Raw genomic sequence first — 26366 nt, 5'->3', positions numbered from 1 at the left:
GGTAAGGCAGGAGTGATTTGCATGTGTATTGTTGGTCGCTAATGGCAGTCCTCAGGGTGTGAGGGTTTTTGCTTGTTGCCAAGCCATTTGTAATAGGGACAGCTCAGCTCACTGTTCTGTCTGCCTATGGCAATTCTCTTCAGGACTGTGAAATTGGAAAGGGAATTGCCATAGTATTGTGCTTGTTTTATTTTGTTCTATTTTTATTTTTAAAAATAGCTTAAATTTGATGGTGGAACAAATCTATTGTTATATATTTGGTATATTTTCTTCATAGAAGTCCACTGATTTTGTTGGATTTAATTATTTAGTTGATTCATATCTCTCCTTCTCTAGGAGAAATACAGAGCAGCCTATAGCATTTATAAAACAGGATATACAGACAGTTAAAACCTTATTTATAGAAAAGTTTAACAAAACGTTTAAATGACAGTTCAGTTAAAACAGGTTAAAACATTATTTAAAAAACAAGACATAATTAAAAAGATGAAAACACAACAGCACCAAAAAACCCTTTATGTTACATAAATTGTAAGCCAAAGGCTTACAAATAAATAAGAAGGTCTAAATAAGAAGGTCTTTGCCTGCCAGCAAAAGGAAAGGAGAAAGGGAACCAAAAGAACCTCCCATGGAAAAGAATTTCATAACCTGGGAACAGCCACTAAGAAGGCTGTTGCCCATGTCCTCATCAAATGTGGCTATGAAGATGCTAGGATCATGAGAAAGACTTTCCTTGAAGATCTTAAAACTTGGGAAGTCTCAATTATTGAAAATATTTTCAAATAGTTTAAAGGTGCCACACTTATTTGGAAAAGCAACAATGTGGTATACTCCATTCTGTTTAAATATGTTCATCCAAACACAAAATGATATCAATTGTTGCTCATGTGTGGTGTGTAAAACGAAGTCATTAGTTCATTAAACCTGACAGGTCATTTATATTCCCCTTTTCTTTTCCAGTGCAGCAATTGGTATTTTGCATACCTCAGAGAGTGGTTTTGCTACTATTCTCAAGGCACCCAAGGGAAACTGCACAGAGCAAAAATGTTGACTGAATAGGTAGTCATTTCAAGATCACCAGAGTTATGTTCAGGTAAGACAGAATCTGTTAGTACCTTGGACAGAGCACAATGGAAGGCAACGGCTGAAGTGTTCTCATCAGTACAAGGATGACCCAGTTTCTTTTCTCATGCCTAACTGATATGGACCTAATGATGTGACCACCTCTTCTAAGGCTCTTTCTGTGCTCATAAAGATTTCCTATCTAATTCTGCAGTGGATAATACCTATAGTATGGGAGAAATGGGGATTGTACTGACAAGGCACTATATGAGTGTGCACATGTCAGGAACAGCAACTTCCAAAGAGATGTCTCTCCTCATTTGTCTTCTGAATTTGAATGAGGAGTTAGACTAGACAACATAGCATTAAGAACTCCAGGTTAGGGATTATCCCACTTGGACTGCAGTGACTGTCAGAACTGTGAGTGCCTACATCCCTGCTTCTGTCCCCTACAGTAGAGAAAACAGGGCTGCCAGGAATCGACTGGTGAGTGTGAAGATTATACAAGGCAGGCGGGGGGGGGGGGGGGAGTTTGGCAGAGAAGGGAACAAAATTTCTAAAACCAGACTGCACAGGGAGCTTAGAAACTGCAACACTAAGGAGGCTTTTTAAGACAGGCTCCCCCAAAGTAGAGTCAGAAGTTTCACATAGTCCTGTTCTCACCCATAAAATTTCAACAAAGATGGAAGGACTATTTGTCTAAAGAACTGAGTGCCTCACTAAGTCCTCTCAGTCTGCATCCAGACTATTCAACATATTATCTACCATCTCACAAATCTGAGTAGAGAAAAATGAAATATCTTTGTTCTCAAAAATGAAAGGTTGTTTTATTTCCTTTGAATCCAAACTGGGTCTACTTTGAAAACCCATTTTATAATAAAGAGCTTGAGCATTCTGATGTCTGTGTGTTCAGCCATGAGTAGTAGAACATCCCTATGAGTAATGGTTACTTGCTTTGCATAGACAAGTTATAATATTTAGGATAAAACTAAATGAACCATCCCTCAGCACTCTCTTTATCTACTGAAAGCTAACATGAATTCAAAACACAGACTTTGAGAAGAAATAAGAATTTCAAAACCCATAAGGTATCACTTGGGTTTCTTTGAAGAGTTTGATTAGCCCAGTCTGCATCAAATATCAAAGAAATGCAAAACACATGCAACCCAGTTTAAGAAGAGGACGTGAATTTTCAGGAAAACATTAAAAGCTGTATAAAGTATTGTGTCTTTTAAGGTCTTCAATAAAAATAACTGTTATCTTGTGTTGTAGAATAACACAATACAGTTGTGGGAATGAAACAGAATGTAATAATTAAGAAAGATACAAATCATGACCCTTGCCCTATTTTTTAAATTAATTTCAACATGAACTATCTAATTTGCAATCAAAGTAATATATATTCCAAAAATTAAAAAAGACAGACAGAAAAAAACACCCTCTAAGTCTTAAACTATTCACTTACAACAGGACACATAACATTGATGGTTATAGAGAAGAAACATCCTGTCACAAACTGAGATGCCAACTCTGTTCTCACATCTGTTACAAGTAATACTCATTAAATATGAAAATTAGACATTGATGGATAAGGCAGGAAGCTGTATGTTGACCAAATCTGCATAAATTGTTAAGAAAGTGTACTGGTCTAGCTAGCTCTACCCTAGCCACCACTATATGTGGTGATACATGCCTTAGCTGATACATTTTCAGGGCTTGAAAAAGTTGCTTTTTTGGATTAAAATACCCCAAATCCCACAGTTAGCATGATCAGCCGCTGTGGTGGATGGGTGTTCTGTGAAAATTATAGTCCAAAGAAGTAACCTTCCCAAGCTCCTTATGTGATCAATAGTAGCCTGAAGGAGGCCTACAGCAATATACAGTACTACATATTTAAGGACTCTCTCCCTGGAGACATAAAATGTGGTCAATTGGGAATCCTATCTCTCTGCTTAGGCTTCTTTTCAGAGTAGGTCTGGAAATATTTGCTTGTTCTCACTCCCCTACAAAGAAAAAGGATTCTTGACTCTTGGGAAACTACCAGGAAACATAATTCACAGCCACATTTCTATGCAGTTTCTCTTATATTAACACTTTGCAAAATGTTTCATGGAATTATTCAGTGAAGAAACACACATTGTTTTTCTGGACAAACCCCCATGTATTTACATAGAAAACAGGTTGTCTGCACAGGGAATGTGTGTGTGTGTTCTTTCATGTTTTCTATACAAAATAATTGGGGGGGGGGGGGTGCTTGGAAAAAGACCAGCTTATTTTTGTGCAGAATTATTCAGCAATACACTTTCCAAGGTGTAAAGTCTACTGCAAAGAGAATGTTGTGCAGAGGTCTTTGTTCTCTCTGGGAGTGCAGAGCAAAATACAGGAATTATTTGTCCTTCCATGCAAGGACACTATAGGTAAATATCTGCATCCCTGCTTCAGACTGATGTCAGACAATGTTGGCTAGTCCCAACTAGAGCAGACCCACTGAATCAATTGCTGATAACTATGAATCAGCACACAGTTAAATCCAATTGATTCAATGTGTCTATTCTAGCCAAGGCTAACCATAGGACATGACAAATATGTCAGCAAAGTGGGTGTGGTGTCTAGGGGTGGGGGCTAGGCTATGTATTTTGACAGCCCTTTTATATGTTTGGTGTACCCATATGCTTAAAAGGATAGCTTTAAAACTGAGGGTTATAAGAGAGGGTTAGATAAACTCATGGAGGTTAAGGCTGTCCAGTATCTATCTGTGATAATGATCACATACCACTTCTATATTCAGAGGTAGAATATATTTGATTGCTAGTTATCAGGAATAGTTGTAAGAGAAAGCTTTTATCCAGGGTGTAGCTTCATGAGAGGGATGGGTGAGGGTTCCCAAAAGGGAATTCTGCTCCTCCAATACATGAAATTTTCCCTCTGCTACATTCCTGCTCTTTTATTTACTTCTTCCTTGTTGGCCTTTTTGTGAAGCAGGATGGTGGACTGGATTGGTCTTTGGATAGATCATATGAATTGGTTTTATTGTGACACAGTGAATGGAATCATGCATTGTGGAAGCCCTTTTAAAAAATTTCTTCCTGCCTCTCAAGTCTTTTTCTGGATCCCACCAACTTTACTTAAAAGGAGAGCCCCTGTAATTATGCAGTACATTTGAACAGTACATTCTGTTGGATTAATTCCTGAATCCTCCCCACCGTTAAAGATAAAAAGAAATCTTATGAGATGTCATACTGTGACCATTTTTAAAGTATCTCTTTTATTTTCCCTTCAATCTTGCCGTCCATTTTCTAAGTCTGTATATCCCAACTCTTAACTCCAATAGTGAACTCCCTTCTTTAAGAGGTGAACTTCACTAGCTGAAAAGCTCTCTGTATTTCATTCTTTAATTGTTAACAATAATCATGGTGCTCCGGACCATGTCAGGAGATTTTTATAAATGGCTTGGATGAAGGAACAGAAATGATGTTTATGAAATGTTTAGATGGCACCAAACTGGGAGGGGGAGCTAATACTTCAGAAGATAAAATTAGGCTTCAAGATGACCCCAGAATACTCTGAAAAATTTGGCCAAAGCTAACAAAATATTCAACAGGGATAAATGTAAGAGTGTATATGTAGAATCAGATGTACTACTACTGGATGGTTGACACTTGGCTTAACATGATCTAGTGGTTTTGTAAGATTACAAGCTAAACACGAGTCAACAATATAGCATGGTGGCAAAAAAGATAATGTCATTTTAGACCATATTAACACACAAAATGTGATTATATAAAGGACAGTAATAATACTTCTTTGTTCTGCTTTGGTCAGACCTGGATATCAAGAAGCTTGAACACATGTAGACCCAAGATGGTAAAGACTTCAGAATCAAAGGCCTGTGTGTGATGGTTGAAGGAGTTGTGTATTTTTAGCTTGGAGAAAAGAAAATTAAGATATGATAGCCATCTTGAAATATTTGGATGGCTGACACATGGAAAAAGGAGCAAACTTTAAGATAGAATAAAGGTAGAATATATTCAGAAAAATGGTATAAAACGATAAGGTCTTTATATCATTACATGGTTTCTATAAGAAGACAAAGATTATTGACTAGCTTCTCACACACAGCTTCCACTACCAGTCCATGGTTCCAGCAGGGAAGCATCTCATTCTTCCAGTTGGGTTAATGTGCCCCTTCACACTTGAGCCATGGACCACCATTCATTTTACTCATGGATCAATCAAAATTTAAAGTATTAGTCAACTCTACATTTTAGACATTTTCAGTTATCACCCCAACTTCTTGTGTTCTCCTCCCCAGCCAAGAAAGGATTGAATTGGGAAGAGAGGAAACAGTTTAAGGAAAAGTTTAATATTTAAAAAATGATGCTGCTGAAGACATTGTGGGTTAAAAGCCTTCTTCATAGACAATTTAATATATTCAATTTTATCAGAAGATAATGTTGCTTTTGCTGTCTCCTAAACCGACTATTTTCTCAAACACCAACTTGCCTTCTATTTATTGCTGTTGCACATAACAAAATGTGCCCTGGGAAACCCTATGATGAGCTGATGTGAGTCCAATTTTATGATGCTTGACAAAAACAGTAAAAATACCATATAGCTGATAAATAAGGATACTTTCATTGCCTCGGTTTACAGGAAAGCTTCGTTCTCACTCCAAGATAAAATGTCTATTGTGCTCTGAACATTTAACACAACACAAATGACAAACGAACAGAAAAGCAAAAACAGACTCAGTTGAACAAAATCATCTCAAAGTTAAAATGCATTGTTATTACCAAGGCAGTATAACTGTATGTCTTTTTGCTGATCAGTTAGACGCCTTTTAGAATACCTTTTCACATAAGCCTACCTGTGTGTATTAAAAAGATAATGGTTCTGATTCAGCAAGCTATGTGCAAACAGATTACCCCAGACACCAAGAAGCTATACATGCAGACACTTGCCCTGGTTATAGCCTTGTACTCACTTGCCCAGTAAGAAGCAGATGCCAACTAATGTCACATGTTATGGAATTGCTTTAAGTTCATTGCATGGAAAAGTTATTTGGGCTACAACTTCCAAAATACCTCGGCCAGGATTTTGAGTGCTATAGTGAAAAAAAGCAACTTTTTCAAGTTCAAGTAAAATTACAGAGGCTTTCGACATTTTGTCTAGCCAAGGATGTATCAAATAACAGGAGCAGAATAACACTATTGAACTGCATTCCAGAAATCATAAGAAAATCAATTACATGTTAATTATAAATCTATTATCCTCAAGAAGAATTACATCACCTAAACAGCAGATGAATGCTCCAGTTTTGTTCATAAAGGAGTGGTTGATGAAGGCTTTGTTAATTGCTAGGTGATCTAAATTGACAGACCTGGCACATGACATACTGGATCAAGGAAATCAATGTGGTGGGTTTTCCTCCTCATTTCTTAAATGTTATTCTTCTATTGTATTTTAGCATGGTTTGTCTGAGTTAGAAAGGATGGTTCCTTGTGTACCTAGAGATAATAGAAATTGGATTGCACTATAAGTATTCTGGATGGTTGAATTGTAAATAAAATAGAAATAAAGTAGAAACAGATACAATCAAGGGAAATTATCTTCACAGTGAAAATACACTTTATTACAAAAGGATTCTAACTCACAGAGGATTCATATACACTGTACAATTGTAGCAGTTTGATACCAGTTTAACTGCTACAACTCCATCCTATGGATGAGGAAATTTGCAGTTTGGTGTGGTATTTAGAAATCTGTAGAGCACTCTCCTGAAAGATATCATTAGAACTCTGTGGCAGACAGATCTACATACAGCGCGCCCGCGTCATATGCGGGCGCGCATTACGCGGACTTGAGCTTACGCGCTCAAGCCGCGAGGAGTGTGCGGGGCAGAAGGGGCGGCACATCCTATTCAATTGAATGGGCGTGCGTGTCCATGGCGCCCACGCGCCGCCACACCGCCGTGCACGAGCCCCATTGTTTCCAATGGGGCTTGAGCATAGGCGGAATTCGCCTTATGCGGAGGGGTCCGGAACGGATCCCCTGCGAAAGGAGAGAGCCGACTGTATATGAAAAACTACAACACCACAGGATTCCACAGGATGGAGCTATGGTAGTTAAACTGGTATCAAAGAGCTATATTTCTGAAATGTGGTTATATCCAGAATTTTAAAAAGGTACATTTCCATTGGCCATGCTGTCTTTAGGTTTCTGAAAATTGTGGAAGGTTTTAAGGTCTCTCTGCTAATCTTCTAGACTCCTTCCTGTAGGAATTTTCTGCAAACAACACTGAACCTCTGTTCATGAACCATGTTTTGGACGACATTCTTGATTAATATCAGCCATAGGAATGCAGTTGCTTGTAGATGAAATCCAAATGTTTTCTCCATCTATGTGAGAATGGATCTGTTTCAGCAAGTCATTTGCAACCAGTTCAGTACAGTTGGTAAAGAATTAAAATTAATTTTAACAAAAGGACCAGAAACATTTTTAGTGAACTTAAATTATATGTTCTTCTGCAAAATCTCATTCAGAGATGAGGAAAAAATCTTTTTTTGCACCACAACTCCCAGAATACCTTTTGGACTCTAATTTCCATTGACCACACTATATATTTTTTTTTCAAAGAAGAAGAAGAAGAAGAAGAAGAAGAAGCAGCAGCAGCAGCAGCTCCTCTCTATTTTGTTATTACCTGGGAATCTGAGATAAGCATCCCAGTCTAAAACCAGATGGGTGAAAACCACTAAGCCTAGCTCCGTGAACAGAATTTGAAGTTAGGTTCATGAATAGACTCTGAAAAAATACTGTTGCTAGTATTTATTTGAAATAAGTGTGGTGCCTTCACTCCTTTCAGTGAGTTAAACTGAACGTTCAATTTTGAACCTGTTGATCTGTTTCAACAGAGTAGAGGCAGTGTTACAGCAGTTTCATTCCTACTTACAAGTCTGGTATTGGGGGATCCCTGTTCAGCTCTATGGCTATTGAACTGTGGGGTGGCACATCATTCCATCCTATTATTTATTTATTTATCCATAAAGATGCTCAGAGCAGCTTACAGATAGTTATTCAGAAGATGTCATGGCCAGCCAAGATCAGCTCTCGGAGGATGAGGAGGAGGATGAGCCTCCTCCAGAGCAAGGGCTGATTGAGGCAACGCCAGGTGCTGTTCCTGCCCTGCCAGGTCCCAGCTGTGATCCTCCAGTCCCAGAGGAGGAGATTCAACCAGGTCCTAGTGCCACAGAGAGGCTTCCTTCGGTACCACAGCCTAGTGGTGAGTCTGGAGACGAAGCTTGCCTGCAGGTGCCTTCCTATCAAGAGAGAAGGGCCGAGAGTGCTTGCAGGCGCAGATCCAGGAGGATTGCAGAAAGACAGTTAGCAAATCAGCCTCAGGTGGCTCGAGGGAGAGCTTCCCTGATTTAAGTGGAAGAGAGGCTTGAGTTTGTTGCTAGAGTTTATTGCATGAGCCCTTGGTGTGATTGCTGTCGCTCTAGCTCCAGACATCTTGTTACCTTGCTTCCTTGCTACCTTGACCTCGGACCGGACCTTTGTTATCTCTTGGCTATTGTGACCTCGGACTGTTTTGACCACGCTGCTTTCTGGCTTCCTGACCTCGGCTCGTCTTTCGGCACGCTTGACTTTCTGCAACCCCGACACCGGCTTGTTTCCTCGGCTTGCTCTTTGACTGCTTCTCCACAAGGTTTGTTTTGCCTACACGTATCAGCATAAGTCAGAGATTGCTGGCAGCAATCCCGGACATAATAAACTCTAGCCTTAATCATTGCTGATAACAGAATGGCAGAAGCAGTGCTCGTTAAAGAACTGTTGGAGCAGAACCAAAAGCTGACAACTCAGGTTGCTATGCTCACTCAGGCTATGGCAGAGCTGCAAAACCAAGCTCCAGCTCCGCAGCCACCTCAGCCTAAACCAAGAACCAAGTGTCTCACTGCTTTGCCTGAGAAATTCTCTGGAGACCGGGCTATGCTGGAGAGCTTCTTGGCCAGCTGCAGTTTGCATTTTAGAATCAGGAAGGCAGATTTTCCCACAGACTCATATAAGGTGGCCTTTGTTATCAGTCTGTTGTCTGGCCCAGCTAGTAAATGGGCAACGCCTTATTTGAATGCAAACAGCCCGGTGCTTGATAACTGGGAATCCTTTGTTAAGGAGTTTAAAGACACTTGGGGAGACCCAGTTAGGACTGAGACTGCTGAGCACCGGCTGTTGACTTTGAAGCAGGGCCAGGGTTCGGTGGCGGATTACTCAGTGGCTTTCCGCCTTCTTGCCCAGGATGTTACCTGGAGTGATAGTGCTTTGCAGGCTGTGTTTCGGCAGGGACTGTCGGCTGGGATCCTGGACGAACTGGCCCGCTCTGAACCCCCAGCAACCCTGTCGGCCTTAATTACCCAGGCCATCCGACTGGACTGCCGCCTTACGGCTCGGAAAGAGGCTCGACAAGCTGGCCTCTCACTGCCTCCGCTTCCTGTGTCGTCACCTCCTGCAGTTGCTTCTGAGACTGTTGCTCCTGGAACCACCGAGGAACCAATGCAACTGGGAGGAGCTCGGCCCCGGCTCTCAGGGACAGAGAAGGACCGGAGGAGGCGGGAGGGCCTTTGCCTGTATTGTGGCCTCGCTGGACATTTTGCCAGGGTCTGCCCGGCCAAAGGACGTCGTGCCAAGCCGCCGGGAAACGGCGCACCCCAGGTGTAGAGAGGGTTTGCCACCTGGGGGCCTGTTCAAAACCCGCTCCTGCTACTCTGGTCTCTCGGAGGGACCCCCTGCTAGTGGCTGCCACCCTGCGGCTCCCATCCATGGAACTTTTGCCGGTAGGGGCCATGCTGGATTCAGGAGCCTCTAGCTGCTTCATGGACTTGGCGTTTGCTCGTCAGCATGGGATTCCCATGGAAGCACTGCTCGAGCCCCGGCCGGTGGAGACCATTGATGGACGGCTCCTTCGCTCAGGCCCGGTGACTCATCAGACGCCGTTGCTTCATCTGGAGATCCAGGGCCATGTTGAGGAGCTTCGTTTTTTGTTGGCAGCGGTCCCGCACTTCCCGTTGGTGTTGGGCATGTCGTGGCTCTCGCGGCATGACCCGCATATTTCCTGGTCCCGGCGGGAGGTGCTTTTCGGCTCTGAGTACTGTCAGGAGCACTGCTGGCCGGAGCGGATCCCAGCGGCAGTGGTGGCAGAGGCTCAGGATGGCAAGGTGACGCTGCCAGAGAAATACCGGGACTTTGCGGATGTTTTCGACAAAAAGGAGGCGGACCGGCTTCCCCCGCACCGGCCCTATGACTGTGCCATTGATCTGGTGCCGGGGGCCCCTATTCCGGCGGGGCGTCTCTATTCTCTCTCAGAGCCTGAGCTGGCGGCTCTGAGGGATTTTTTGGAGAAAAACCTGCAGCGGGGCTTCATCCGTCCCTCCAAGTCTCCTGCGGGTGCCCCGGTGCTCTTTGTCCGCAAAAAGTGTGGGGAGTTGCGCCTTTGCAATGACTATCGGGCCTTGAATAAGATCACTGTCCGCAACCGCTACCCCTTGCCCTTGATTCCAGAGCTGTTGGAGAGGCTTCGTCATGCCAAGGTCTTCACCAAGCTGGATCTTCGTGGGGCCTACAACTTGGTGAGGATTCGGGCAGGGGATGAGTGGAAGACGGCCTTCCAGACTCGGTATGGGCATTATGAGTATACGGTCATGCCCTTTGGTCTCTCCAATGCCCCTGCCGTATTCCAGCATTTTGTGAATGATGTGTTCAGGGACTATTTGGACCGGTTCGTGATTATCTACCTGGACGATTTTTTGATTTATTCCCCCAATCAAGAAGCCCATGATTCCCATGTGCGTGCTGTGCTCCAGCGCCTGAGGGAATACCGCTTGTATGCCAAGCTGGAGAAGTGTGCTTTTGACCTCCGGGAGGTGGACTTTCTGGGGTACACTGTCTCAGCACAGGGCGTGGCTATGGACCCAGCCAAGGTCAAGGCGGTGTTGTCTTGGCAGCCTCCTCGCAACAGGAAGGATGTGCAGCGGTTCTTGGGGTTCGCCAACTTCTATAGGAAGTTTATTGAGGACTATGCGGCCCTCGCCAGCCCCATCTCCCAACTGTTGCGGGGGAAGGGACAGTTCCTGTGGACGGCGGCAGCACAGGCGTCGTTCGAGGCCTTGAAGGTGCGCTTCACGTCGGCCCCGATTCTGCAGCACCCAGACCCTCGCACACCCTTTGTTGTGGAGGCAGACGCCTCAGACGTGGCCATCGGGGCGGTGCTGCTCCAGCCCGTGGGTCCCCAGGGGCATCTGCTGCCTTGTGCCTTTTACTCCCGGCAACTCTCTCCTCCGGAGTTGAACTATACTATCTGGGAAAAGGAGCTGTTGGCGATCAAGGCGGCCTTCGAGACCTGGCGACACCTGCTGGAGGGGGCGGCACACCCGGTGGTGGTCCACACTGACCACAGAAATTTGGAGCACCTGCAGACGGCCAGGAAGCTGTCTCAGAGGCAACAGCGCTGGTCATCTTTTTTCGCCCGCTTCCGCTTCCAACTGAAGTACATTCCCCAGTCCCGGAACCGACAGGCGGATGCGCTTTCCCGCAAGCCGGAGTACGCCACGAACCCAGAGAGGGAATTACAGCCCACCATCCTGCGTCCAGAGAATTTTGCTGCGGCGCCGAGGGAGGCCGCGCTGGTGGACCAGATCCGGGAACTCCAGGGCCAGGACCCATTGGTGGCACAGCATTCAGGGGAAGGGGATGCTTCGCCCTTCACCATGCGGGACGGCCTGCTCTACCACCGGGGCCGCCTGTATGTACCAGCAGGACCGTGTCGGGAGGCGGTGTTGCGGCTGTGCCACGACTCCAAGCCAGCAGGTCACTTTGGCTTTTGTAAGACTTTGCACCTCCTCACCCGAGAGTTTTGGTGGCCTCGAGTTCGGGCGGAGGTGGCCAAGTATGTGGACACATGCCCAGTATGCCATCGGGCAAAGGACCATCCGGGTCGGCCGGCGGGGTTGTTAATGCCGCTGCCGACGCCGTCGGGGCCCTGGAAGATGGTGTCCATGGACTTCATTACTGACCTGCCCCTCTCTGCTGGCTGCACCACCATTTGGGTAGTGGTGGATCTTTTTTCGAAGATGGCGCACTTCATCCCATGCGCTGGTCTGCCCACTGCAAAGGAGACGGCCCGACTATTTGTGCAGCATGTGTTCAGGCTCCATGGATTGCCCGAAGGGGTAATTTCGGATCGCGGCAGCCAGTTCACCGCTCGATTCTGGACCAGTTTGCTCCGACTCCTGGATGTCGCGCCCCACCTGTCTTCTGCGCATCATCCGGAGTCAGACGGGCAGACGGAGAGGACCAATGGGACCTTGGAGCAGTACCTCCGCTGCTATGCCAGCTACAGGCAGGACAATTGGGTGGAGTTGCTCCCACTGGCGGAGTTCGCGTATAACAACTCTGTGCATGCGTCCACTCAGCAGACGCCATTCTTCGCCACGGGAGGTTTCCATCCACGAGGGTTCCCAGCGGTGGCTCCAGTCTCCAAGGTGCCTGCGGCGGACGAGTGGCTCCAGGAGCTTCAGGCAGCGCAGTCCCTGTTGCAAGAGCAGCTCGAGGTGGCTAAGGAGGCCTATAAGAGAGGTGCAGATCGGCATCGCCAGGAGGGTCCTCCTTTGAAGGTGGGGGATTCGGTTTGGCTGTCCACACGTCATCTGCCACTACAGAGGCCCTGCCGGAAGCTGGACGCCCGGTTTGTGGGGCCATACAAGATCATGGCCCAGGTGAATCCGGTGGCGTTTCGGCTCCAACTTCCTCAGACTTGGCGGATCCATCCGGTGTTCCATCGCTCCCTGCTGCTCCCAGCCTCTGATGTTCGGCCTGATGCTGGTACGACGCCACCGCCTGATCCAGTCTTGGTGGATGGGGAGCAAGAGTTTGAAGTGGCCCAGATCCTGGACTCTCGTCGCCGTCGGGGGCGCCTCCAGTACCTGGTCGACTGGGTCGGCTACGGGCCAGAGGAGCGTTCTTGGGAGAACGCCTCGGACGTTCATGCTCCACGGCTCGTTCGGGCTTTCCACCGCCGCTGCTCCGACAGACCTCGTCCTCCACAGTTGGAGGGAGAGCATTATGGGAGGGGGAATGATGTCATGGCCAGCCAAGATCAGCTCTCGGAGGATGAGGAGGAGGATGAGCCTCCTCCAGAGCAAGGGCTGATTGAGGCAACGCCAGGTGCTGTTCCTGCCCTGCCAGGTCCCAGCTGTGATCCTCCTGTCCCAGAGGAGGAGATTCAACCAGGTCCTAGTGCCACAGAGAGGCTTCCTTCGGTACCACAGCCTAGTGGTGAGTCTGGAGACGAAGCTTGCCTGCAGGTGCCTTCCTATCAAGAGAGAAGGGCCGAGAGTGCTTGCAGGCGCAGATCCAGGAGGATTGCAGAAAGACAGTTAGCAAATCAGCCTCAGGTGGCTCGAGGGAGAGCTTCCCTGATTTAAGTGGAAGAGAGGCTTGAGTTTGTTGCTAGAGTTTATTGCATGAGCCCTTGGTGTGATTGCTGTCGCTCTAGCTCCAGACATCTTGTTACCTTGCTTCCTTGCTACCTTGACCTCGGACCGGACCTTTGTTATCTCTTGGCTATTGTGACCTCGGACTGTTTTGACCACGCTGCTTTCTGGCTTCCTGACCTCGGCTCGTCTTTCGGCACGCTTGACTTTCTGCAACCCCGACACCGGCTTGTTTCCTCGGCTTGCTCTTTGACTGCTTCTCCACAAGGTTTGTTTTGCCTACACATATCAGCATAAGTCAGAGATTGCTGGCAGCAATCCCGGACAGAAGGTTCCCTGCCCTCAGGCTTACAATCTAAAAAGACATGACACGAAAGAAGAAGGGAATTGTGGTGGGGAAGGGGATGGAGTCCAGGGGTTCTTCTCTCCCTCTGAGGCCTGGACCAAGGCAGATGGCCTGGAGGCCGGGCCCTTCTTCTTGCTCTGGCTAGCCATGATGGAATTGGGCCTGCCTTTTTGCTCCTTCCCAGGCCTGTTGATGTCAGATGGCATGGAGGGAGGGCTCTTCTATCCTATCAACCATGTTCTTCAATATCTATATGTAACTTCTGGGTGATTCATTACGATCTTTGTACTGGGTGCTGTTGCTATGTGCATGACACTGAGCTCCATTTTTCCTTGTCATTGGAGTAAACATGGGCTGTGCAGATGTTGGATCAGTGCTTTGATGATGTAATGGGTTGGATGAGGGCCAATAAACTGAAGCTGAATCCTGCAATAGAGGCTTTGTGGATTGGTGGTTCTCAGGAATGGAATAAGCAGCCTATCCTAGATGCAGTTGCACTCCTTCTAAAGCAGCAGGTGTGCAGTTTGGAGTACTCCTTGATCCATCTTTGCCACTGTTCTTGTTTTAATATTGTTAATATTAAGGAGCCATCATAGTGTAGTGGCTTGAGCATTGGACTACAGTTCTGGAGACCAAGGTTCAAGTACCTGCTTGACCATGGAAATCCACTAGGTAACCATGGCCAAGTCCACTTCTCAGCCTCAGAGGAAGGCAAAGGCAAACCCCTCTGAACAAATTTTTCCAAGAAATCTTTCCATGATAGCAGTTTGCCTTAGGTACTCCATAAGTGGAAAATGACTTGAATGCATGCAACAATATTGCTATCATTGTTAATATAGTTAGTATTTTATCTGTATGCTGACCTGATATCTTGATATAAGATGGGATATAAGTATTTTAATACAGTAATACACTCGGCCCTCTACATTTGCTGGGGTTATACTCTGGTTTCTCTTCAGATCGTATAAATCTTTCACCCTTTACATTTGCTGGGCTTAGGGGCACAAGACCCCTGTGAATGTGGATAGCTTGGGTCCAAGCTATCTCAGGGACCGCCTCCTCCCGCACAATCCTCCCCGCGCTCTCCGGTCCTCTGGGAGTAGGGCTGCCATAATTGTCCACTTTTACCAGGGACAAAATGTAGGACAAATTCAAGACCAAACTGTAGGGCAACTGCAGGACAAAACTCAGCTCAAAATGTAGGACATTTAAGGTCCACCATTTTTCTTCAATGTCCTACATTTTGGGCTGAGTTTTGTCCTGCAGTTGTCCTACAGTTTGGTCTTGAATTTGTTCCACATTTTGTCCCTGGTAAAAGTGGACAATTATGGCAACCCTATCTGGGAGGAACTTACTGCAGCCTTTAAAATCTAGGCTTGCGGCGACCTCCCAGAGGGCGTTCTCTGCTGTCGCCCCCAAACTCTGGAACGACCTGCCAAATGAGATCCGTCAGATAACATCATTAGACAGCTTTAAAAAAGCGGTCAAGATGGATCTCTTCCGACAGGCCTTTCCAGATTAACCATCCCGGCCCAGGTTCCCTGATTCCCTCATTCCTCCCGTGGCCCCATCTTAGTGATGGTCGAGGATCAACAGAGGGATATCAGGGTTTTTAGTTTTAATTGCTGTTTTTATGCTGATATTGTGTTTTTAATATGTTATACTGTTTAATATTGTCTTAAGGGGGGGAGGGATAAAGTGTTTTTAATTGTTATATTTTATATTTTACTGTTGTTAACCGCCCGGATTGGTTTGCCACAGGGCGGTATATAAATAAATAATATTATTATTATTATTATTATTATTATTAAAATGCAAATAACAAAAACACTGTTTTTACCTGAAAGAACACCTCTCTAGGAATCTCTAGGTCTTCCGGTGCAGTTCTGTGGTCAACATCTGCCAGACATTGACCATAGAAATGAGTTGAAGGAGCTATAAATGCCTAGGGGAATGTTCTTTCTAGGAATCTCTAGGTCCTTCAGTGCAACTTTTGGTTAAAGGTAACCATTGAGATGCACTGGAGGACCTAGATATTCCTAGAGATAACATATTAATTAAATCCATGAATAATCAAATCTGCAAAAATCAATGCTGCAAATGTGGAGGGATGAGTGTACATGCATACACATATATGTGTGCCTGTACTCTGAGGTTTTTACAGTTTCACCTGAGATTCCAGTCACAGATTATAGTATAGTCTGGGTAGACTGGTCAAGAAGGCATTGTCTCTCAAATTATTTTAAGTTATAATAGTTCAGAGTAGCTTTGTCTTGCTAGTGTTTATTTAGGATTAATCGGTTTATTCATCCATACACAGCAAAATCCTGATGGTCCACATGGAAACAAGACATAAAATGTTTACATTATGTATTTCACTATCATTCAGTATGTCTATGTAGTATACAACAGAGTTTCAGCATATCACAAGATAGTTTCCTCTCTAATTATACTATCTCTTTCTCATTTGTCCAGTATTTATAAAACACAGGTATATCCACCCAGCCATTACAGCATGTTTGTTTGTTATAGCATCAAAGTATTTGACTCTTCACTATGCTCTTTGACTTGTCTCTCAAGGAGATGGCCCTGCATGTTTTAGACTGTAGACTTCTTACCAGCTGATTCTTCATTTCTGTGACTCTTCATTTATTTTTACTATCGATTCCTTTTTACAGCAGTTTGAACAGAGGTTCCCTACCTTGAAATTATTGTACATATATGGATTTTCTTTTCTAGGACACTTATTTGTTTCTCTTTCCCTAAATAACTGTCCAGTAATAGTCTGACAATTAGATTTATCTAATATCCACATCCTCAGGAAGTCAAACCTAGCAGCTTACCCACTACAATAGATACAGTGGCTCAAAGCACAAAACACAATAAAAGCATGAAAGAGATACTGCCTTTCACATCACACACACCCAAAGGGACTTAGCGGTAAAGTCTCTAGAACAGTGAACTCCTTGCCACACAAACATGGAAAGATAACGTTAAAAGAAGAGGAAGGGTTGACAAAAATCAGTAGACTTTCTAGACATGAATATATTTTGATCCTGGCTCATATTTCTAATGAGTGGTAAACTTTGCTTTATCCATTCCAACATGGATGGCATTTCCTGATTTTCATACAACCAAATAATCCTGAATCCCAAGATGAAAGGGACACTTTTCTGAGATTCTTTATGCATGCACATTCCTAGCCATCAGAAAATTCACTATGCAGATGGAGTGTATCTAATATTTCTGCTGAATTAGGTCCTAAACGAGGCCTAAAACCATGAAGACTATCCCAACTATTGTTATTAGAGCTTGCAGTGATGTAGACTAGTCTAGATTGTGACACAACTCACTTCAATGACTCAAGTTGGACCCAGCTTGGGAATGAATGAGGCACTTATTCAACTCAACTTGTGATTTCTTTATTTTTAGCAACCAACTTGCTGGCCTAATTTCTTCCAAAAACAGTAAGCATGTTAAGCAATGGGCTTGAAGCACCAGTTGAGTCTACTTAGAAGGCTCCTTCCATCTCAAGCCCACCACCACCACACCACTACAATTTTTTTCTGTTCAAGTTGGCTCCCATACTTGAGGCTCAACTTGAGACTTGAATGTAGAGACTTGGAGTAAAAGACTTGAGCTTTGTGGAATCTTTGCTTTTGGAAGGAGAGTTATCCAATAGCTTCAATCACACAAAGTGGTTTTAGGTTCCTGGTGAACACACACACACACACACACACACACACACACACACACACACACGCTTACTGCTGCCCAGATATGCACGAAAAAATACTTTTTTAAAAATCTAGAAAGGAAAATTAAAAAGTGGAGCACAGAACTGTGCTGTGCCCTTTGACATCTGAGATCCCATTTAACAGCTTGTTTTCAGACACAAATTCCATATACATAAAAATGAAGAAGAGAGGAAAGACGGACTCTCAGTGGACCCTCCAAATTTGAATTCCTGGCTTCAACAGTCTTTATTTCGCCATGCTTACCTCTTCAAGAAAGACATTTAGAATGAACTGAAAAAATTTATCGTGGCTACAGAATTCCAGATGATATATTAAAATAATCATAAGAAGCAGATTGCTATTAAACTGCATAATGATCTTAGAATGATTGTAATTTTTTTACACAAACCTATTACATTGCTTAAGAACTTACCTCTATGGAAACCAAATTGAAATTCTGCCAGGCAGGGAATACATTTTCAAGAGCTCCAGGTTATCCATAATAGATGGCAGTCATGGGGCCACGTTATTTCCCATGAGCACAGGACAAATTGCTGGCAAGAGAAAAAACAGTGAAAAGTGAAGGATGCAGATCCCAGTGAGAAACCTGAAAAATCTGTGTTGCTTGTTTGATAACAAAATGCCTTATTTAATGTCTTACTTAAGACAAACTAGAAATGGAGATACAGCAGTGGCTGCAACAAATGAAAGATGAAAAATAATCTAGAAAAGTATCACATACTCATATATACTCATGTATAAGTCTAGAATTTTTAGTCCAAAAATTGATCCCAAAAAACTCGGTTGATTTATCCACGGGTCAATGTCCATAATGTATTTTAACTCTTATCAGCAGAGTCGCAAAAGATGAAAGCAGCTAAATGAAGGATCAACCCCCTCTCTTCTCTTTGCCACAGTGCTGCTTCTGACCTTTTTAAATGCCTGGGTGAGAAAATGGCAGTGAACTGAGCTTTGGGTGATTTGAATAACACATATGTTTATATCTGTCAGCTTTTCTGGATTAAAATCAGGCAATGTTATCATATTAAAGTTCATAGAATCAAAGAGCCATGGGGCCATCCATTTAAAGGCTATAATCATTGCTTACAGAGGGCCTCTACAGATGGATGGCCTGCAGTCACCCCTTTTTGCTGCAGATCATTGCCATCGCAATGAGACATCGTGGCAGTGATCCAGCCTCTCCAGGATGCAAAAAGAAGCCACCGTTAGCTGGCTTCTTTTTGTGCCCTGGAAAGTGCATCACAGGTGCACTGGCATACCATGATGATGCCCCATCCATCCAGCACTGTTTGGGCACTGCACTGCCTGTGCATCATCATGGCACACACCGTATGGACAGGCGCGTGCCATGATGGCAATGGGGCAGCGGAACTAGGGCTTGGAGCATGTGAATACTCCAACCTAGTTCAGCCCTAGTATGCAGTCAGGCTGGCACAAAGTGCCGATCTGTCCTGCCTTATAGTTGCCATTTTTTTGCTTTGCCTTTTTATCCTTTTTGATGTGTGTGTTTATGTAGCCCCACCTGTGTCTGGTTCCTCCCCCACATATTAGACAGCTACCATTTACTGTAATTCCCTCCTCATCCATCCATCCTTTAGGGTGAGTACAAACAATTATGTCTGCTGGAATTGTGTAAGTTCTTCGGCATCATTTTCCTTTGCTTCATCCTTTATGTTCTTTGTTACATGCCTCTAAGTTTTACCCTTGCCTTATCCATGAGTCATATAAAAACTTGCCCTCAACCTATACATGAGGTCAACATATAGTCAAGTATATCTGGTATGTTATTCTGCAGAAGTCTTATTTCAATAATTATAGATTAGATACAGGTGCTGAAATTCTATATCCTATATGATCTGTTACATTATGTAATTTTATGTATAATTATCTATATAACAGAGGTGCTAAGAAATCCCTTTACTTTACTTTACTGAATTGTGAAGATACAACACAAAACACCCCCTACTGGATATGGACATTACACAACTACACAGTTTTAATTCCTACAAACTTAAGTCCACTTACAAAAAAATAAGGCCTCAAGAGGATTCTGGCATGCGTGGTTTTGGTTGTTGTTGTTTTTTAAAAAAATAATAGTTCAGGAAATAAATTTCAAACTATTTTTATTGATATAGAAGGGGGGGAAGGTTCAAATTTACTATCAAAGAAACTTATTTGGAATTGAAATTTACCTAGCTCTGACATTTCCTAAAACCCAGCAACAGTGCCTCTAGGGGAGATAAAATATCAGTTTCCCCTTGCTGTTAAGCAGTGACACACCTGAGACACGGGGAAAAAATTCTGGACTAGAAGTTATTGTTTCCAGCAGGTGTGCTTGAGTTTTAGCATTTCTCACCCTTGAAGAAGAAGTGCTCATTACTGACCACTTGTCCAACTTTCTCCAACGCAAGGAAACATCAGCTTCCAGGGAAGCAAGAGTAGCCAGGGTTCTTTAAAATGGAAGATGGGCATCCAGTGTCAGCACTGGTTTGCAATCAGCACTGATTTGTGAATCACCCTGGGTTGCACTGGTAATGGGTCCTGGAAATGGGCTTCTCTTTGTGTTGTCCAATCAAAACACTGGAAGATGAAGGAGTTGAAATCCTGTCTCCCAAGGTTTCCTACGGAGGCCATTTCATAGTCTGAGGACCAATTGTTCAGAATATAGAGAAGCAATTGTCTGGTACATTTATTTCTAAATTGCACTGTTTTTATAATGGGGACAGTGGCCGTGCTCTAGAGGGACACTTGCCAGTATTGCAAGATGCTTTAACAGTTGCTAGGCAACTGATACATCAGGTTTTCTCTAGCCAAAAGAGCTGTTGTTTCCTCTGTTTAGTGCTGGCCCCAAAAATGTAGGGTGCTGGGTTTTCTTAAGAACATTTGAGCACATTCAGGGCCCACTGAGACCTAAAAATATGCTACTTTAAAGATGAAGCAGCAGTGTATCTCCCCCCCCCCCTTTGTTTTTAAACCCTAGAGTAGATGCAGGGAATCTAATCAGGAGTGGAAATCTATTAGATCTTCAAGGGTTTTTTAAACCCCATTCCCCACATACATACTATAATCTTGGTTTGGAAATAGTCCTGATATGGACCAGGACCCTGCAATTTATGGTGCAAAATCCTGAACCATTTGCTTTCACAACCCACTATGGACAAAACTGTTTAAATTGTTTTAAAATTGTTTAAAATTTTGAAATTGAAAATTGAAAACAGAAAATTATTTCTAATTATTTAAAATACTCAAATGTAATGTATATCATCCTGATATGCTTGCATATGGAGTGAGCTATAAATAGTGAAAGAAACAAATCTGCTTGCTGTTAAAAAGCCATTATAGTCAATTCCTAAAAGCCTGTCAGAAGAGGACATGTTTCACTTTCAAAAAGACAACAAGGAAGGGACCATCCTAGCCATTAAAAGGATGGACTTCCAAACCCAGGAGCAGCCCCTAAGAAAGCCTTCTTCTGTGTTCCCAACAAACATGACTAGGAAGATGGTGAGTCCAAGACATGCACTTCTTTGAAGAGCTGAGAATCCGGACAGATGCATAGTGAGCCTGGATAGCCTCATTTCTATCTGCAGTGTCCAATCAGATTGGAGGGTCCCAGCCTTCCAAGCATCCTCCTAGCCATACCTCCACTACCAGGAAATCTTGTTTTGGAATACCTGGCTATTGACCAATCAGTGAAGCACAATTTGTAGCCTTATGACTACTCAAGCCAAAGCTAGCCTGGTAACCATGCTTTGGTATTTCAAATCCGAGAACAAGCAAAACAGACAGGCCCCTGTATATAATCATGCAAAGGGATCTTGTGGCACTTTTGAGACTAACTGTGTCAAATATGTTTTTTTGCCCAGTTAGTCTTAAAGGTTCTTCAAGATACCTTTGCATACCAATATTCCACCCTAATTATAACTATGTCTCTGAATTCTGCCCCCTGTGTATAATGTATCCTTTATACGCAAGCTGCAGATCAAAATGCTGTATTTTCCCCCTGTGGTTATTTAAACCTATTACAATTGATATACATCAATTACTGTAGCTATAAGCTTATTTATACATAACACATTCTGTCCCAGATCAAAGCTATTTTTCCAGAACCTGAATGCAAAACAATAAGTTGAATGTTTGACATGTGATTTTCATTTATTTTCATGATAAAACTAAATTTTTAACTTTGGTCCAAAACACACTGCACAAATAATCCAGTTTGAGACCACTTTAACGGCCCTGGATCAGTGGAAGGGAACCCTGGGAATTGTAGTTTGTTGTGGTGCCAGAGCTTTCTGACAGAGAAACCTTAATGTCATACAAAACTACAGTTCCCAGAATTCCCTAGAATTGAGCCAAGGCAGTTAAAGCAGTCTCAAACTGGATTATTTCTGCAGTGTGTTTTTCACCTTTGTATGTTTATTCCTTGGGTTTTTTTTTACTACCACATAACCATGGTATCTCTTACAGACAAATGTGTTTCTGCTACAAGGGGAAAATGGTGACAAATGTCTTCTCATGGAAATCTCACCAGAAAAAAGGATTGTTCTTAGCTGGAATTGTGATATGGGTTAACCAATACCTGCTAATGGAAGAGTTTGGAATCAAGATTTTATCAATAACTTTGATTGTGTTCACACTAGGAAAGGAAAGAATATTAAAAAATATTTGAAATATCATGGAAAAACATGTTTTTCCAGTGATGCAAAACCCTGATAGTCAGATGAGAATCTTTGCAGTCCTGTGCAAAAATTACATGTGGTTGTTTTCCACAGGAAACAGTGTTTTTCTGTGCAACAATGCTGCTTCGTGCATAGAAAGAGCTGTAATTGGAAACTTATTCTGTACAAAATGTGCACATCACTGAATTTACAAAAAAAACACAACAACAACCCTACCCTTTCTGTGCATGAACCAGCCTTTTCCCTCCAGCAAATGATGTTTACTATGGAGAAGATGCTATTTCCTGTCCAAAACCACCACGTGTGAATTCTGAACAGATATGTCCCAAATTGTAAATGGACTTTGAAAATTTTTCTCTCTGTGGGGAGATAATTGCTAAAATGACTCATTGCATCCTTCAAGAAGAAACTTCGTGAAGAAGTCTTTGTTGGTTTTGTAGACTTCTTTACAGAAGGAGGGCCTCTTTCATTCTTGAGAATATAGACTGTTTGTACAAAGATGTGAACCTGTTGGTATTATGAATACTTTGCTTTGAGAAAGTCCCAGATTCATCCTTAAGCAACTCTAGGTGGGGCTGAGGAAACCCCAGTCTGAAATCTTGGAAAACTGCTGTTAATCAGCACAGGCAATACTTTTGCTGGACCCTGGACCAAAGGTCTGAAGCATTATGAGGCAGTGTCCTATATTTTTTGTGTGTGTATAATCTCCTTTAGAAAACTGATTTTGACCTATTCAGATGTCAAGGGGAGAGGGGGTGGAAGGGGGAAATAAATGCAGTGTCCCTTCATGAACAGATGACTACTGCAAGTGACATTTTCTGACAATACCAGCATCTGAACTGGTCTAGATTGTACAGACAGCTTTGTGTACTCAGTTCTTCATCCAGCTTTCGGATCATGCACACAGCCTGCTCCCTTGTGCCTAATGTCAGCACTGTTCATGCGGAAACAGACACACATAACCAAAGTCATTACAAACAGCTATGCTTTTAAATTTTTCATCTGTTTACAGGCAAACAAGAAGAAGGAAAATCGCATCATGTTACAGACTCTGAAAGATTGGAGGCTTGTGAGATTTGTTCTTCATGTCACTGAGAGTTGAACACACATTATGACCACCATGGGAGTAGCAACATGTAGAATTATTCCTCATTACATTACTGATGGTTGTCCCATGTAAATGTCAGTAATATTCCCAGAAACCACTAATAATGTGAATGCTTCCCATAATCACTGTTTAATAAACACAGTGCACACAAAATGGAGGAAAGAGAAGACAAACATTGCATCTATCATAATGGTGATGTTGGTTGGGGGATTCTTTGTGTTGCAGTCAAAAACAAATAACTTTTTCAAGCTCTGGTGTACCCTCTATCTAGTCATATTATACCACCAGCAATGTATTAATACCATGTAGGATGATGTCAGGGCCCCAATACCCTAAAGACATCAGATTCCATTGATCTTGGAAGCTAAATATGGTCAACTGACAAATATCAACAAATACCAGGTGTTGTAGTCTCCATTTCAGAGAAAGGAAGAGGCAAAAACCCTTCTGAGTATTCCTTGCATAAGAAAATCGTATGTAATTCATGGAGTTGCCACAACTGGCGACTTGAAAGCACACATACAGCCCACAGAATAAAGTTGTCAACACAGGACTATCTTTGATTTGATTTTTTTCCTCAATTTCCACTGAAATCAGCAGCACATAAATTCTTTCCATGGAGTAAGACACACTGTTAATTTGTACAGTCAGTGGTATTGTGGTGGCGTATTGCAGGGGTACAAGATACAGTGTAAGTATATGCTCTTTGCTTTTTCTCTGTAAATCCTGCCCATGACTCTGATCAGCTTAAGCCTTTCTAACTCTGTATGATATGTACTTGTAGCATATAATGTGTGACTATATTACAGTGGAATGTCCACTGAATCTTACTGCCATACAGACAACAGATCTCCATTTTAGGGCTGAACCCTAAATTTTTTGTAAATATTCTATTTGAGTGAAAGATTTATAGGAGTAGGACACAGTGGACCTTACCACACAGGGCTCCTGGGATGGGACAGGAACTGTCCAAAAGTAGCCGGGAAGGGAATGGAACAAGTGGGGGATGCATTTTACTGCACACAGGAAGTCCCTCACTCATTCCGTTCCCTTCCATTCCCAATCTGTCCCAGAGGAGGCAATTTTTGAGAACTGTTCCCCACTCGTTCCCCCTTCCCTTTTGTTCTCGTCCCGTTCCGTGGAGCCCCTGTGTGGTATGGTTCAGTGACTTTCCTTTCAGTGGAACAGTGGGTCTCCTTTAGGTTTTAGTCTGAAATTTAAAAAAGGTGCTGAATTTTATCTCCAAATTATGTTCCACAGCTTGGATAGCTCATTTAAAGTTCAGGCTGAAACCTAGAACAAACCTACTGCTCTGCTGACATGAGATTCACCAGCTCCCAGTCTTTATAAGTCAAGTACAATTTTATTTCCAGAATCTAAAAACATCAGTAACTGTATTTTTACATGGATGCTGGGGGGAAAGAATTGAAATTTAAAATGATGATGATGTCATTAAATTTCTCTTTATTATATCTGAAAACTGATTGCAGAATGGAGTTTTTTCTGGCCTGCCAATTCCATGCAGATTCTTTTGAGTTATAAAAGTCAGAAATACAGAGGTTCCCAGCCATCTTCCTACTCATTCTGCAATCTTTATTGACCCACTCAAGGGAGTGAGTCACTGGAGTCTTCGATGCTACACAATTATAGAGCTACCATTTCAGTTTAACTGTTTCCATGCTGCTCCTTGGAATTGGTTTGGCCAGAAAAGTTCTCCACCCCTGCTCTGGTTTCAACATGTAAATCACTTCAGGACCAGACATTTTGTTTTAATTGGGGACCTGTTGAAGAAGGCAGGCAAAAAAGCTGGGTTCCTTTCACATTACACAATTATGCAACTATGATTCCACTTTAGCACCATGGTTCCATCCTATGATATCTTGGAATTTTCAGGAGGATGGGGGCATTAAGGATTCTCAGCCAAAGAGCTCCAGGATCCCATAGGAGCAGCCAAGATAGTTAAAGTGAAATCATAGTGCATTAACTGTTCAGTATGAAAAGGTCTTGGATAAAAAAAAAATCAATAATTTGACTCCAAAGGTAAAATAAAAAAAAAAGAATTACATGGATGAAACAGACTGCCCCATAGCACTGGCTTGGAGGCAGCATCAAAGCTTGGCATTTAGACGCTGCCCCAAAGCCAGCATCACACTGCTTGCCTGACCACATGAGAGGCTGGCATGGCACTGGAAAAGCTGGCTTTTTGCCAGCTCAAAAAAGAGTGGCAATTTTGTGCCAGCAAAAAGCTGGTTTGGGGATGCATTCAAAGGGGTTGCATCAAGCTTCCCCTTCAGGTCCATCTGTTTCAGCCTTTAATAAACTTAATAAACTAGGCTATTGAAGCCACAAAAACTCCACAAAAAAAAAATGTGAGGGAGCAAAAACAAAACAAAAACAACCACAGTGACAGCCCAGAGCTCAGGAAAATCTTGTAGTTGAAGCTAAGCTTTATTGGAATAAAGATATCTCTTATATAGAACATCCTGTCCAAAAGTATCCAAGCACCATTCTGGATGGGTGGAATCAGTACAAATCAACACCTGAGGGTACAGATTTGCTTAAGGAGTTATGTAGATGTTACATCAGTACTAGCCACCCGCATTGGCTGACAAGTTTCCAAATTACTAAATTACTAAATTTCTAAATCCCTAAATTACTTGGGTCCAGATTACCAGAAGAGATGTGTCCTACTATATCTACTTACTTGAACCCACAGTTATCACTTGATGCTCTCCTCCATGTATCCTCTCATAACCAGGTGAGGCGTCATGAGAGGGCCTTCTCAGTGGTAGCACCGAGTGGAAGCTGCTGGCTCTGATGTCACTGGCATGGTGAATCTACTCTGGGTTTTGAATTTTAAAGATGCTATCCAGGATACTGAACCCTATTGCCAAAATAGGTTCATCTTAAGTTCAGATCCAAACTCAACGT

The 26366-nt window shown here is 43.2% G+C and overlaps 2 long non-coding RNA genes across 2 annotated transcripts in view; both read right to left on the bottom strand.

Moving 5' to 3' along the window:
* LOC149318571 (uncharacterized) overlaps positions 1-4952 on the bottom strand; it is a 40974-nt gene extending 36022 nt beyond the window's left edge. The window contains exon 1 of the long non-coding RNA XR_016279818.1: positions 4887-4952. This is a non-coding gene — a long non-coding RNA (uncharacterized LOC149318571). The remainder of the gene's footprint in view (positions 1-4886) is intronic.
* Positions 4953-6407: 1455 nt separating this feature from the next.
* Positions 6408-26366, bottom strand: part of LOC149318570 (uncharacterized) — a 110785-nt gene continuing 90826 nt past the window's right edge. Inside the window, exons 3-4 of the long non-coding RNA XR_016279819.1 lie at positions 18061-18181; positions 6408-6569 (exon numbers count right to left, since the gene is read on the bottom strand). This is a non-coding gene — a long non-coding RNA (uncharacterized LOC149318570). The remainder of the gene's footprint in view (positions 6570-18060; positions 18182-26366) is intronic.

The sequence above is a fragment of the Sceloporus occidentalis genome, unplaced genomic scaffold, assembly GCF_023333645.1.
Source record: "Sceloporus occidentalis isolate IW3139 unplaced genomic scaffold, rSceOcc1.0.p SCAF_2, whole genome shotgun sequence".
Lineage (NCBI taxonomy): Eukaryota > Metazoa > Chordata > Lepidosauria > Squamata > Phrynosomatidae > Sceloporus > Sceloporus occidentalis.
Note: the sequence above shows the minus strand (reverse complement) of the source record. Positions and strands in the feature narration are given on the sequence as shown.